The sequence below is a fragment of the Gorilla gorilla genome, chromosome 9, assembly GCF_029281585.2.
Source record: "Gorilla gorilla gorilla isolate KB3781 chromosome 9, NHGRI_mGorGor1-v2.1_pri, whole genome shotgun sequence".
In the NCBI taxonomy this organism is placed as follows: Eukaryota; Metazoa; Chordata; class Mammalia; order Primates; family Hominidae; genus Gorilla; species Gorilla gorilla.
Window position 1 is genome coordinate 28,169,877 of NC_073233.2, and position 16,000 is coordinate 28,185,876.

The window sequence follows — 16,000 nt, forward strand, 5'->3', positions numbered from 1 at the left end:
TGGCTCTCTACTTATGATCTGGATGATTCTGTGTTACCGGTGGAAGGTATCCAAATTACCCTGTGTTACCGGTGGCATATCCATGTGGGTGTGCAGCAACTTCAGTTCTTGCCTCCTCAGAAGACAGAATTTGACTGAGGGGGATAAGGCAGAGAAAGACACCAAGACACTAAAGCAAGTTTCAGAGCAGGAGCAGAAGTTTATTTTAAAAGGCTTTCGAACAGGAAAGAAAGGAAAGTTCACTTAAGAGATCCAAGTGGGCTCCTGAAGATCAAAGAGAGCCTTTGACCTTGATCCTAGGGCTTTATAGGCTTGGGTCTTTCCCATGATTCTTCCCTTAGCTTGGGCTTCCCGCATGCGCAGTGCCCTCCTTACCCTTGGGAAGTGAGCACGCGCAGTGCGTTTAGGAAGTTGTACGCATACCCAACTGAAGCTTTCTTCCCTTCTCCAATGGAGTGCACCTGGTAGGTCGTTTTTTGCCATTTCATCTCTTAACACACATTCCCAGAAAGTTTATTCTCGCTGGCATCTGCAATTCAATTAGTTCTTTAGTGTTGATAGCTGTGGATTTGATAGCTGTGGATGGTCAGGAGATTGTCTTCTCCCTGGCGCCCAGGCACTGGCTGCCAAATTATTATTTTTAGAGAGCAGTGTGATAATCGTCAAACCATCAGCTGATATTCCTAGTGAGTAGGGGGAGAAGAGGCCTCTCCTGCCCCACTCATGCCAATCTAACTGCCTGTAACATTTGCACAGGTGAAATAATCTCTCTCTACTTAACTTGTCCCATCTGTATAATGTGACTAATAATGGCATCAGTTACTATTAGGGCTTCTGTGAGAGCTAAATATGCTTGCTAAAAAATGAAAGAATAGCATAAAGCAAGCAATCAATAAATTTGACATATGCTGCAATGACAATTATAAACTCCCTTTCCTCTCTGATCCATTCCTATGTAGATTACCTAGAGAGGTCTGATCTTAGCAACAGATGAATGGGGCATTGGCCAAAACCAATTTTCATATTTTAAAGGTCAATTATGGATTGTTTTATGTAAACATATAGCAAGGCATTTGATTAAATTGGAAGTGAAGGTTTTAATCCATTTTCTAGTCACATTTGCACCCTTAAATTCCATGTTTCTGAGACACTTTACTCTAAACCATTGACAAATTAAAAATATTACAATAAAAGACACAATTCTAACTCAAATATAAAATGCCTTGGCTAAAATATCTATTCCAGAGTTAAAACTATTGGCTAGCTTTGGGCTTAAATAGAAAAATCACAATTCATGATGCATCTTGAATTAAATAGAATATAGTTTAAATTTGGCAACAATTTAATTCTATTTGCAAATATTTCCTGTATCATTATTCTCATTTAACAGCGACTCCAAAGCATAGGTGGAGATTAGTGTTTTCAGCCAAGTAACGAAGCATTTATTGACCTGCTGCTGAGTACTGATTAATATCCTAGGAGCTAAGGTGTATCTTTAAGTTTCTCATTTACTTCTATTTTTTAAAATATACTGTCTGAAATAGAAAATTAGTCAGTCATATATATTCAATTGAACAAACATTTATAATACCTAGCACTATGCTAGATGGGTAAGGGGAAAGTAAGATGATTGAAATAGGATGTCTTTCCTTAAAAATAATACAAATTTGCCGGGGAGATATTTATAATCATAATAATTGATAGATGTTACATGTTGTAGTGAGTACTTTACATGTGTTGTCTCGATTCATTTTCACAACCACCCTATAGCTAGGTACTAACCTAACTCATAGTAAGAAAATTGTATCTTAAAGAGGTTGAGGGACTTTCTCAAGGTTACATGATAAAGGCTGGGAGAGGTTAATCACTCATTTGCATCACCACGGTTGGAGCCTCATTGTTCTACCTCTGGGTAGGCCTCTGAAATCTCCAACAAAAATAGCTCTAGGCTTCTGCAACTAGACACAATATTCCTTCAGGAGCTTCACACATTCTCTCCTTCCTTACAAATTTTAGTATATATAGCCAGGCACAGTGGCTACTCCAGAGCCTGAAGAGCAGGCTTTCGAGGCCAGCCTAGGGAAGATAGCAAGATCCATCTGTATAAAAAAAAAGAAAAGAAAAGAAAATTAGCTGGGCATGGTGGTATGTGCCTGTAGTCCTAGCTACGATGGAGGCTGAGGCAAGAGGATAGCTTAAGCCCAAGAGTTCAAGAGTTCAAGTGCAAGAGTTCAAGTTCACTGTACTTGAACTCTTGAACTCTTGGCCTTAACCTATCCTCTTGCCTCAGTGATCATGCCACTGCACTCCACCTTGGGTGACAGAGTGAGACACTGTTTCTGGAAAAAAAAAAAATCAAATCCATTATATTTTAATAAAAATATTCTATGAATAATAGCTCTACTTTCTAAATAAAAATAATTGATAAAAAGATATAATTTTTAAACACCATCTGAATTTATATCATTTTGAGAGGTTATTTGTCTATCTTCTAAGTTTTTAAAAAACTAACAGATACAATTGTATGAATTTAGATGTAACACCAGATGTTTTGTAGTATATATACATTGTGAAATGACTAAATGTAGCTGTTATAATTAACATTTGTATTGCCTCACATAGTTATCATTTTTGTGATAAAAAAACTTAGTATCCACTCGACATTTTTTAATTTTTAGTTTTTAATTTTTATGGGTACATAGTAGTTGTACATGAGATGTTTTGATGCAGGCATGCAATACATAATAATCACATTATGGACAATGAGGTATTCATCCCCTCAAGCATTTATCCTTTATGCTACAAATAATTCAACTTTACACTTTTAGTTATTTTAAAATGTACAATTAAATTATTATTGACTCTAATCATTCCATTCTCCTATCAAATAGTGGACTTTGTCACTCTTTCTATTTTTTTGTTGTACCCATTAACCATTTCCACCTTTCACCCCACATGGACTACCCTTCCAAACCTCTGTTGACCATCCTTCTACTCTTTATTTCCATAAATTCAGCTGTTTTGATTTTTAGATTCCACAAATAAGTGAGAACATGCAATATTTGTCTTTCTGTGCCTGGTCTATTTCAGTTGACAGAATGATCTTTAGTTCCATCTATGTTGCAAATGACAGGATCTCATTTGTCTTTATGGTTGAATAGTACTCCATTGTGTACATGTACCACACTTTCTTTATTCATTCATCTGTTGGATGGACTTTAGGTTGTTTCCAAATATTGGCCATCATCAACAGTGCTGCAACAAACGTGGGAGTACAGATATATCTTCTATATACTGATTTCCTTTCTTTTGAGCGTATACACAGCAGTAGGATTGCTGGATCATGTGGTAGCTCTATATTTAGTTTTTTGAAGAACTTCCAAACAGTTCTTTGTAGCTTGTACTAATTTACATTTCCAGCAACAGTGTACAAGCGTTCCCTTTTCTCCACATCCTCAGCAGCATTTTTTATGGTCTGGCTTTTGGATAGAAGCCATTTTAACTAGGGGGAGGTAATAGCTCATTGCAGTTTTGATTTGCATTTATCTGAAGATCAGTGATGTTGAGCACCTTTTCATATTCCTGTTTGCCATTTGTATGTCTTCTTTTGAGAAATGTCTAATCAAATATTTTACCTATTTTTAATTGGATTTTTTTTTCATTTAGAGTTGTTTGAGCTCCTTGTGTATTCTGGTTATTAATACCTTGTCAGATGGGTAGATTGCAAATATTTTCTTCCATTTTGTGGGTTGTCTCTTCACTTTGTGGATTATACCCTCTTCTGTGCAGAAGCTTTTTTACTTGATGTGATTCCATTTGTCCACTTTTGCTTTGGTTGCCTGTGCTTGTAGAGTATTACTTAAAAAATGCTTGTCCAGACCAATGTCCTGGAGAGTCTCCCAAAGTTTTATTATAGTAGTTTTATAGTTTGAGGTCTTAAATTTAAGTCATTAATCTATTTTGATTTGATTTTTGTATATGGTGAGAGACATCTAGTTTCATTTTTCTGCATACGGATCTCCAGTTTTCCCAATGCCATTTGTTACAGAGACTGCCTTTTTTTCCAGTGTATAAACTTGGCACCTTTGTCAAAAATGAGTTCACTGTAGGTGTGTTGATTTGTTTCTTGGTTCTCTATTCTGTTCCATTGGTCTATGTGTCTGTTTTTATGCCAGTACCATTCTGTTTTGGTCACTATATCTCTGAGGTGTAACTTGAAGTCAGGTAATGTGATTTCTCCAGTTTTGTTCTTTTTGCCTAGGATAGCTTTGGCTATTCTGGGTCATTTGTGGTTCTATATGAATTTTATGGCTTTTTTTTCTATTTCTATGAGAACTATCATCAGTATTTTGATAGAGATTGCACTGAATCTGTAGATTTCTTTGGGTAGTATGAACATTTTAACAATAATGATTCTTCCAATCCATGAACATTGAGTATCTTTTTTATTTTTGGTGTCCTCTTCAACTTATTTCATTAATGTTTTATGGTGTAATTGTAGAGATATTTTACTTCTTTGGTCAATTTAATTCCTAAGTATTAAATTTTATTGATGGCTATTGTAAATGGGATTACTTTTTTAAAAATTTCTTTTACAGATTGTTAAATGTTAACATTTAGAAATGCTATGGATTTTTGTATATTGGTTTTGTATCTTGAAACTTTACTGAATTTGTTTGTCAGTTCAAATAGCTTTTTTAGGTGGAGTCTCTAGGTCTTTCCAAATATGAAATCATATTATCTGTAAACTAGGCTAATTTGACTTCTTCATTCCAGTTTGGAAGCCCTTTACTTCTTTCTCTTGTCTGATTACTCCGAGCATCCTTGTGGTGTTCCAGACCTTAGAGGAACATTTTTAGTTTTTCCCCATTGAGTATATTAACAGACATGGTGTCTCAACGCTTGTAATCCCAGCACTTTGGGAGGCTGAGGCAGGCGGATCACAAGGTCAGGAATTTGAGACCAGCCTGACCAACATGGTGAAACCCCATCTGTACTAAAAATACAAACATTAACCAGGCGTGGTGGTACACACCTGTAATCCCAGCTACTCAGGAGGCTGAGACAGGAGAATCACTTGAACTCGGGAAGCAGAGGTTGCAGTGAGCTGAGACCATACCACTGCACTCCAGCCTGGGCAACAGAGTGAGACTCTGTCTCAAAAACAAAGCAAAACAGTGGGTCCACTGTATATGGCTTTTAGTATGTTGAGGTATGTTACTTCCATACCCAGTTTTTTGAGGGTTTTCATCATGAAGGGATGCTGAATTTTATCAAATGCTTTTTCAACATTAGTTGAGATGATCCTATAGATTTTGTTCTTCATTCTGTTCAGTATGATGTGTCACATTGATTTAACTACAAATGTTGAACCATCCTTGCATCCCAAGGATAAATTCCACTTTGTCAGAATGAATGATCTTTTATCATGTCGTTGAATTTGGTTTGCTAATATTTTCTTGAGGATTTTTGCATTGATGTTCATGAGAGATATTAGCCTATAGTTTTTTTCTGGTGGGTGTTTGTCTGGTTTTGGCATCAAGGTAGTACTGACCTCATAGAATGAGTGTGAAAGTTCGCCCTTCTCCTCTATTTTTTGAAATAGCTTCAGTGGGATTGGTATTAATTCTTTAAATGTTTAGTAGAATTTAGCAGTAAAGTCATTGGATTCTGGGCTTTTCTTCACCTTGGGACTTTTTATTGTGGCTTCTATCTTGCCACTTGTTATTGATCTGTTCAGGTTTTGAATTTCTTCATGGATCAATCTTGATAGATAGTATGTGTCTTGGAATTTGTTTATTTCTCCTAGATTTTTCAGTTTATTGGGCATGTGGTTTCTCATAGTAGTCACTAACAATCCTTTGAATTTCTGCAGTATCAGTTGTAATGGCTCCTTTTTCATCTCTGATTTTCTTTGTTTGGGTTTTATGTCTTTCTTTTTAGTTAATGTTGCTAAAGTTTTGTCAATTTCATTTAACTTTTCAAAAAACTGAATTTTTGTTTCCTTTATCTTTTGTATTGTTTCCTTCATTTCAATTTTATTTATTTCTGTTCTGATCTTTATTATTTATTTTCTACCAGTAATTTGGAGTTTGGCTCACTCTCGCTTTTCTCATTCTTTAAGATGTATCATTAGATTGTTTATTGTTTTTCTTCTTCTTTGATGTAGGCACTTGTATCCATAAACTTCCCTCTTAGTACTACACTTGCTGTATCCCACAGGTTTTGGTATGTTGTGTATCATGTGATTTGTTCCAAGAAATTTTTCAGTTTCCTTCTTAATTTCTCCATTGACCCAGTGGTCATTCAAGAGCATATGGTTTAATTTCCATATATTTGTATCACTGGTCATTCAGGAGCATATCGTTTAATTTCCATGTATTTGTATCATTTCCAAATTTCTTCTTGTTATATTGATTAATAGCTTTATTCTGTTGTGGTCAGAGAAGATGTTTAATATTATTTCAATTTTTGAATATTTTAAGACTTTCTTTGTGACCTAACATATGGTCTATTTTTGATAATAATCGACACGTTGAGGAGAAGAATGTGTATTGTGTAGCCATTGAATAAAATGTTCTATAAATATCTATCATATCAATTTGGTCTATAGTGCATATTAAGTCAAATGTTTGTTGATTTTCTGTCTGAAAGATCTGTCCAATGCTGGATATGAGATGCTGAAGTCTTCAGCTATTATTGTACTAAGGTCTGATATGGTTTGACTCTGTGTCCTCAACCAAATCTCATGTTGAATTTTAATCCCCAGTGTTGGGTTAGGGACCTGGTGGGAGGTGATTGGATCATGGGGACAGATTTTACCTTTGATGTTCTTGTGATAGTGAGTGAGTTCTTATCAGATCTGGTTGTTCAAAGGTATGCAGCACTTCCCTCGTCACTCTCTCTCTCTTCTGCCACTATGTGAAAACGTACCTGCTTCCCCTTCACCTTCTGCCATGATTGTAAGTTTCCTGAGGCCTTCCCAGCCATGCCTTCTGTACAGCCTGTGAAACGGTAGATCAATTAAAACTTTTTTCTTCATAAATTACCCAATATTAGGCAGTTATTCACAGCAGTGTAAGAATGGACTAATACAGGGTGCATCTCTCTTTTTAACTCTAATAATATTTGCTTTATATGTCAGAGTGTTCCACTGTTGGGGCATATATATTTAAAATTGTATCCTCTTGCTGAATTGACCCCTTTATCATAATATAGTGACCTTCTTTGTCTCATCTTATGGTTTTTGTCTTGATATCTATATTGTCTGACATAAGTACAGCTGCTTTTGCTCTTTTTTGGTTTCCATTGGCATAGAATATCTTTTTCCATTCCTTTATTTTTATTCTATGTGTGTCTCTATCGGTTAAGGATGTTTCCTGTAGGCAACAGATTAATAGGTCTTTTTTTTTCTTCAGTAAGCCATTCTATGTCTTTTGATTGGAGAATTTAGTCCATTTACATTCAATATAATTATTGATAAGTAAGAACTTACTCCTTCCAATTTTTTGTTTTCTGGTTGCTTTGTAGTCCTTTCTTTCTGTCTCTTCCTTTACTTTTGTCCTTGCTCTCTTGCTTCCTTGCTTTCTTTCCTATCTTCCTTTTAGTGAAGGTGTTCTCCTCTGGTGATATGATTTATTTTCTTGCTTTTTTTGTGTGTATCTGTTGTGTTTTGAGGTTACCATGAGGGTTGCAAATACTATCGTATAACCCATTATTTTAAGCCAATAACAACTTACAACTGTTTCCATAAACAAAAAAGCAGAAAGAAAACTAATAAAGACTCTCTGCCTTAACTTTATCTTCTACTTTTAAACTTCCTGTTGTTTTTGTTTATATCTTCCTATATTGTCTATGTCTTAAAAAGTTGTCGTAGTTATTATTTTTGATTGCTTTATCTTTTAGTCTTTCTACTTATGATAAGAGTAGTCTACATACCACAGTCCAAGTGTCACAGTATTCTGTGATTTTATGTGTACTTACCACCTGTGTGTTTGAAGGATATTTTTACTGGATACATTATTGTAGGATAAAAGTATTTTTTCCTCAGCACTTTAAATATGTAATGCCACTCTCACCTGGCCTTTAAGGTTCCCACTGAAAAGTTTGTTGCCAGACATATTAGAGGTCTTTGTATATAATTTGTGTTTTTTCTCTTGCTGCATTTGGGATCCTTTCTTTGTTCTTGATCTCTGAGAGTTTGATTACTACATGCCTTGAGGTAGTTTTCATTGTGTTAAATCTACTTTATGTTTTATAATTGTCTTGCACTTAAATGCTGATATCTTTCCTTAGGTTTGGGAAGTTCTATGTTATTATCCCTCTGAGTAATCTTTCTACCCTTGTTTCTTTCTCTACCTCCTCTTTAAGACCAATAAGTCTTAGATTTGCCCCTTTAAAGCTATTTTCTAAATCCTGCAGATGTGCTTTTTTTTATTCTTCTTTCTTTAGTCACGTTTGACTGTGTGTTTGCAAATAGCCTGTCTTCATGCTTACCAATCTGTTCTTCTCCTTTATCAATTCTGCTATTAAAAGATTCTGATGCGTTCTTTCCAGGATGTCAATTGCGTTTTTCTTTTATTATTATTATTATTATTATTACACTTTAAGTTCTAGGGTACATGTGCACAATGTGCAGGTTTCTTACATAGGTATACGTGTGCCATGTTGGTTTGCTGCACCCATCAACTTGTCATTTACATTAGGTATTTCTCCTAATGGTATCCCTCCCCCAGCTCCCCACCCCCTGGCAGGCCCCAATGTGTGATGTTCCCTGCCCTGTGTCCAAGTGTTCTCATTGTTCAGTTCCCACCTAAGAGTGAGAACATGCGGTGTTTGGTTTTCTGTCCTTGCGATAGTTTGCTGAGAATGATGGTTTCCAGCTTCATCCATGTCCCTGCAAAGGACATGAACTCGTCCTTTTTATGGCTGCATAGTACTCCATGGTGTATATGTACCACATTTTCTTAATCCAGTCTATCATTGATGGACATTTGGGATGGTTCCAAGTCTTTGCTATTGTGAATAGTACCACAATAAACATGTGTGCATGTGTCTTTATAGCAGCATGATTTATAATCCTGTGGGTATATACCCAGTAATGGGATGGCTGGGTCAAATGGTGTTTCTAGTTCTAGATCCTTAGGAATTGCCACACTGTCTTCCACAATGGTTGAACTAATTTACACTCTCACCAACAGTGTAAAAGCATTCCTATTTCTCCACATCCTCTCCAGCATCTCTTGTTTCCTGACTTTTTAATGATCGCCATTCTAACTGGCATGAGATGGTATCTCATTGTGGTTTTGGTTTGCATTTCTCTGATGACCAGTGATGATGAGCATTTTTTCATGTGTCTGTTGGATGCATAAATGTCTTCTTTTGAGAAGTGTCTGTTCATATCCTTCGCCCACTTTTTGATGGGGTTGTTTGTTTTATTCTTGTAAATTTGTTTAAGTTCTTTGTAGATTCTGGATATTAGTCCTTTGCAGATGGGTAGATTGCAAAAATGTTCTCCCATTCTGTAGGTTGCCTGTTCACTCTGATGGTAGTTTCTTTTGCTGTGCAGAAGCTCTTTAGTTTAATTAGATTTCATTTGTCTATTTTGGCTTTCGTTGCCATTGCTTTTGGTGGTTTAGTCATGAAGCCCTTGTCCATGCCTATGTCCTGAATGATACTGCCTAGGTTTTCTTCTGGGGTTTTTAAGGTTTTGGTCTAACATTTAAGTCAGTAATTCATCTTGAATTAATTTTTGTATAAGTTGTAAGGAAGGGATCCAGTTTCAGCTTTCTACATATGGCTAGCCAGTTTTCCCAGCACCATTTATTAAATAGGGAATCCTTTCCCAATTCCTTGTATTTGTCAGGTTTGTCAAATATCAGATGGTTGTAGATGTATGGTGTTATTTCTGAGGCCTCTGTTCTGTTCCATTGGTCTATATATCTATTTCAGTACCAGTAACATGCTGTTTGGATTACTGTAGCCTGTAGTATAGTTTGAAGTCAGGTAGCATGATGCCTCCAGCTTTGTTCTTTTTGCTTAGGATTGGCTTGGCAATATGGGCTCCTTTTTGGTTCCATATGAACTTTAAGTTAGTTTTTTCCAATTCTGTGAAGAAAGTCTTTGGTAGCTTGATGGGGATGGCCTTGAATCTATAAATTACCGTGGGCAGTATGGCCATTTTCACGATATTGATTCTTCCTATCCATGAGCATGGAATATTCTTCCATTTGTTTGTGTCCCTCTTTTATTTTGTTAAGCAGTGGTTTGTAGTTCTCCTTGAAGAGGTCCTTCACATCCCTTGTAAGTTGGTTTCCTAGGTATTTTATTCTCTTTGTAGCAATTGTGAATGGGAGTTCACTCATGATTTGGCTCTGTTTGTCTGTTATTGGTGTATTGTCTGTTTTTGGTGTATAGGAATGCTTGTGTTTTTTGCACATTGTTTATATCCTGAGACATTGCTGAAGTTGCTTATCAGCTTAAGGAAATTTGGGGCTGAGACGATGTGGTTTACTAAATATACAATCATGTCATCTGCAAACAGGGACAATTTGACTTCCTCTTTTCCTAATTGAATACCCTTTATTTCTTTCTCTTGCCTGAATGCCTTGGCCAGAACTTCCAACACTGTTGAATAGGAGTGGTGAGAGGGCATCCTTGTCTTGTGCCGGTTTTCAAAGAAAATGCTTCCAGTTTTTACCCATTCAGTATGATATTGGCTGTGGGTTTGTCATAAATAGCTCTTATTATTTTGAGACATGTTCCATCAATACCTAATTTATTGAGAGTTTTTAGTATGAAGAGAGGTGTTGAATTTTGTCAAAGGCCTTTTCTGCATCTATTGAGATAATCATGTGGTTTATGTGATTAATTACGTTTATTGATTTGCATATGTTGAACCAGCCTTGCATCCCAGGGATGAAGCCAACTTGATCGTGATGGATAAGCTTTTTGATGTGCTGCTGGATTTGGTTTGCCAGTATTTTATTGAGGATTTTCACATTGATCTTCATCAGAGATATTGGTCTAAAATTGTCTTTTTTTGTTGTCTCTGCCAGACTTTGGTATCAGGATGATGCTGGACTCATAGAATGAGTTAGGGAGGATTCCCTCTTTTTCTATTCATTGGAATAATTTCAGAAGGAATGGTACCAGCTCCTCTTTGTACCTCTGGTAGAATTTGGCTGTGAATCTGTCTGGTCCTGGATATTTTTTGGTTGGTAGGCTATTAATTATTCCTCAATTTCAGAGCCTGTTATTGGTCTATTCAGAGATTCACCTTCTTCCTGGTTTAGTCTTGGGAGGGTGTGTGTGTCCAGGAATTTATCCATTTCTTCTAGATTCTCTAGTTTATTTGTGTAGAGTAGTTTATCGTATTCTCTGATGGTAGTTTGTATTTCTGTGGCATCATTGTGATATCCCCTTTATCATTTTTTATTGTGTCTATTTGATTCTTCTGTCTTTTCTTCTTTATTAGTCTTGCTAGCAGTCTATCCATTTTGTTGATCTTTTCATAAAATCAGCTCCTGAATTCATTGATTTTTGAAGGGTTTTTTATGTCTGTATCTTCTTCAGTTCTGCCCTGATCTTAATTATTTCTTGCCTTCTGCTAGCTTTTGAGTTTGTTTGCTCTTCTTCTCTAGTTCTTTTAATTGTGATGTTAGGGTGTCAGTTTTAGATCTTCCCTGCTTTCTCTTGTGGGCATTTAGTGCTATAAATTTCCTTCTACACACTGCTTTAAATGTAGCCTCCACAGCTGGGAATGTGCTGAGTCTCGTCTAAAGCCAACAAGTCTCAGTGTCTCACCCAAGGCACTCAAGAATGCACCTGAGTGTTGCTGTTGGTTATTCAGGACCCAAGGACTTTTCAGTTAGCAAGTGATGACTACTGCCAGAACTGGGTCCTCCTCTTCAAGGCAGCACATTCCTTGCTGGCCCATCATGTGTCTACAATATTCATGAGCTAGGTCCTGGAAAGGAGAATGCGCAACTCTGCCTCATGCTCTATTATGTTGTGGCTGAGCTAATATCCAACATGCAAGACAAAGTCCTCTCCTCTTTTCCGTCTACTTTTCTCAAGTGAAAGGAAGGGATCCTTTTTGGAGCCATGAATTGTGCACCCTGAGTTAGGGTAGGGGCGATGCTAGCACTCCCTTAGCTGCTCCAGCTGGTATCTCAGTAGTTCACCTGTTCCCCCAATTCCACTGGCTCTGGGCCAAAGTCATCACCATGACTCACCAGAAGTTGCAGTCTTTGTGTCCTAGAGTGTCTTTTAAGTTTATTGTGGCCCTAGAGCACTTTAGCCAGAGGTAGCGGGACTTGTAGGATCTCAAATTGTGACCACTGTGATCAGAGATACCCCTCTGACTTGGGCAGATGGGTTTAAATACTCCTACTGTGGGCAAATGTTAGCTGAGTTTTGTCTGTTTTCCCTACAGGGCAGCACTGAGTTCAGTGCCTCACAATTTTTGCCTCTTCCTCTCCCCAGTGCACAGAAACTCTCTCTGTACCACGTACCTGCTGCCAGAAGCTGGGAAGGAGTGGTGCTGGTGATTCAAAACTGATTTTCCTGCCTCTTCGATGCCTCTTTTAGTGACATACAGTTAAGACCAGGCACTGTGAGTACTCAGCTGATTTTTGGTCTTTATGAAGGTGCTTTGTTATGTGTGTAGATAGTTGTTAAATTGGTGTCCTTGCTGGGGGAAGATCAGTGTAGCCTTTTTTCCTGCCATCTTGTTCCACTCTTTTGTCTACTCTTTTGGCATTTTTTAAGAATACAGTACATTGTTTTTAACCATAGTCATCATATTGCACAATAGATCTCTTGAACTTATTGTTCCTAATTAACTGAAATTTTGTATCCTTTACCAACATCACCCCATCATCCCCTTCCCCCAGCTGTTAGTAAGCCCCATCTACTCTCTACCTACGTTGGATCAGCTTTTTTGATTCCACATAAGTGTGAGATCATCCAGTATTTGTCTTTCTGTACCTGACATATTTCCCAACAAATAATGTCCTTTAGGTTCCACATGTTATCACATATGGGGGGAATTCCTTCTCTTTTAGCAGAATAATATTTTATTGTACATACATGCTACATTTTCTTCATTCATCCATTGATAGCTACTTAAGTTGATTTCATATACTGACTACTGTGATTAATGCTGCAGTAAAAATGGTAATGCAGATCTCTCTTTAAAATAATGATTCATTTCCTTTGGATTCAAATATAGTAGTGAGATCACAGATTCACATGATTGTTCTATTTTTAATTTGGTGAGGAGTCTCCATACAGTTTTCCGTAATAGCTGTACTAATTTACATTTCCACCAAAAGTGTGAAGAATTACCTTTTTTCCACATCCTTGTCTACACTTACTCTCTTTTGTTATTTTTTAAGCATGAAAGCCATCCTAACAGGCGTGATGTAATATTCTACAGGTTTAATTTTAATTTTGCTGATAGTTATGTTGAGCACCTTTTGCTACAGTTAGTGGCCATTTGTGTTTTCTTTGGAGAAGAGTTCATTAATTTTATTCATTCCATTTGCTCATTTTAAAAACTGAGTTATTTCCTTTTTTGTCTCCTGTACTGTGAGAGTTTCTTATTTTGGATATTAACCCTTTATCAGATCAATGGTTTAAAAAAATTTCATTCCATTTCATAGGTTGTCTTTTCACTCTGTTGATTTTTTTTTTTTTTTTTTGTGCGGGAGCTTTCTATTTGATGTAGTCCCACTTGTCTATTTTTGTATTTATTGCCATTGCTTTTGGTATCATATCCAAAAGATTATTGCCAGGCCAATGCCACAGACCTTTTTCCCTATATTTTCCTTGTAGTAGTTTTATACTTTCAGGTTTTACATTTAATTTTATGATCCATTTTTAGTTGATTTTTGTATGTGGTGTGAGATTATGTCTGTTTTTATTCTTCTACATCTAGATATACAGTTTTTCCAACTCCATTTATTGAAAAGACTCTTCTTTCTCCATTTTGTAATCCTGGCACCTTTGTTTCAAACCAGTTGGCTATAAATATATGGATTTATTCCTGGGCTATCCCTTCTGTTTTCTTGGTCTGTGTTTCAGTTTTGAAGCCAGTATTTGATGATATTCTGGTTATGATAGCTTTGTAGTATATTTTGAAGTTGGGTAGTGTGATGCATCCAGATTATTCTTTTTGCTCAAGATTACTTTAGCTATTCAAGGTCTTTGTGGTTCCATAAGAATTTTAGAATGTATTTTTATATTTCTGTGAAGAATGTCATTGGCAATTTGATGTAATTGCATTAAATCTGTAGATCACTTTGTGTAATATGGAAATTTTAACAATACTAGTTTTTTTTCAGTTTCTGAACATGAAATGTCTTCTCATTCATTTGTGTCTTCAATTTCTTTCATCATAGTTTTATAGTTTTCAGGATAAATAATTTTCACCTTCTCAGTTAAATTTATTCCTAGTTTTTTTTGTAGCTATTGTTAAGGAGATAGTTTTCTTGAATTAGTTTTCAGATAGTTTGCTATTAGTGTATTAAAACACTGCTGATTTTTTGTGTGTTGATATTGTAGCCTATAACTTTACTGGATTCTTTATTAGTTCTAACAGGTTTTTCTGGTGTGTGTGTGTGGAGTCCCCAGGATTTTCTATATATGAGATCACATCATCAGTAAACAGAAACAATTCTACCTCTTTTTTTTCTATTAGAATGTCTCTTATTTCTTTCTCTTGATTAATTGCTCTGGGTAGAACTTTCAGTATTATGTTGAAAAGAATTGGTAAGAGTGGGTATCCTTATATCGTTTCTGACCTTAAGGAAAAGCTTTCAACTTTTGAGTGTTGAGAATTTGCACTATGGATTTGTTATATATGGCCTTTATTGTGTTTAGTTACATTTCCTCTGTACCTAATCTGTTGAGAGTTTTATTGTGGAAGAATGTTGAATTTTGTCAAATGATTTTTCTGTATTTACTGAAATGATGATATGGGTTTTGTAGTTCATTATGTTAATGTGATGTATTGCATTTAATATTTTGTATATTTTGAACCACCCTTGCATTCCTGGAATGGATTCCACTTGATCATTGTGAATGATATTTTTAATGTGTTGTTAAATTTGGTTTGCTAGTATTTAGTTGAAAAATTTTGCACTGATGTTCATCAGGGTATTGTCTTATAGTTTTCCTTATTTATAATATCCTTTTCTGGCTTTCACATTAGGGTGAGACTGGTCTTATAAAATGCCTTTGGAAGTATTCTCTCTCCTTCAATTTTTTTTGAAATAATTTGAAAATAATTAGCAAAAGTTTTTTTTTTTTTTTAAATGTTTGGTAGAATTCAGCAGTAACGCCATCAGGTTCTGGGGTTTTTTTTTATGAGATATATTTTATTACCATTTCAATGTACTTATTCATTATTGTTCTGTGCAGACTTTCTATTTCATCATAATTTAATCTTGGTAGGTTGTATATGTCAATAAATATATCAGTTTCTTCTGGATTATCTGAATTGTTGCTATATAGTTTTTTTGTAATAGTCTTTTAAGATCCTCTGTATTTTTGTTGTATAAGTTGTAATGTATTCTTGATAATTTCTGATTTTTTATGTCTTCTCTCCTTTCCTTATTTAGTCTAGCTTTCAGTTTGTTGATTTTATCTTTTTATAAAAACAACTCTCTGTATTTCCATTGCTATTATAATCTCTATTTTATTAATTTCTGTTCTAATTTTTATGATTTCCTTCCTTCCATTAAGTTTGGGCTTAGCTTATTCTTGTTCTTTCTAGTTCCTTGAGGTGCAACATTAGGTTGTTTGAGATGTTTCATTTTTTTGGATGTGTTTATTGCTATAAAGTTCCTTTTTAGAAGATTCGTATGTTTCCATTTTCATTTGCCTCAAGAGTTTTTTAACTTCCCTTTTAAGCTCTTTATTGAGTCAGTGGTTGTTCAGTAGTTTACTGTTCATTTTCCATGTATTTGTCAAATTTCTAAAGTGTCTTTTGTTA

General features: G+C 35.6%; 1 long non-coding RNA gene across 4 annotated transcripts in view; it reads left to right on the forward strand.

The window, feature by feature from the left end:
• The first annotated feature begins 368 nt into the window (after window positions 1–368).
• LOC109028778 (uncharacterized) overlaps window positions 369–16,000 on the forward strand; it is a 323,598-nt gene continuing 307,966 nt past the window's right edge. For all 4 annotated transcript variants that reach the window (XR_010135451.1, XR_010135450.1, XR_010135452.1 and 1 more), the window contains exons 1-2: window positions 369–464; window positions 12,487–12,616. This is a non-coding gene — a long non-coding RNA (uncharacterized lncRNA). The remainder of the gene's footprint in view (window positions 465–12,486; window positions 12,617–16,000) is intronic.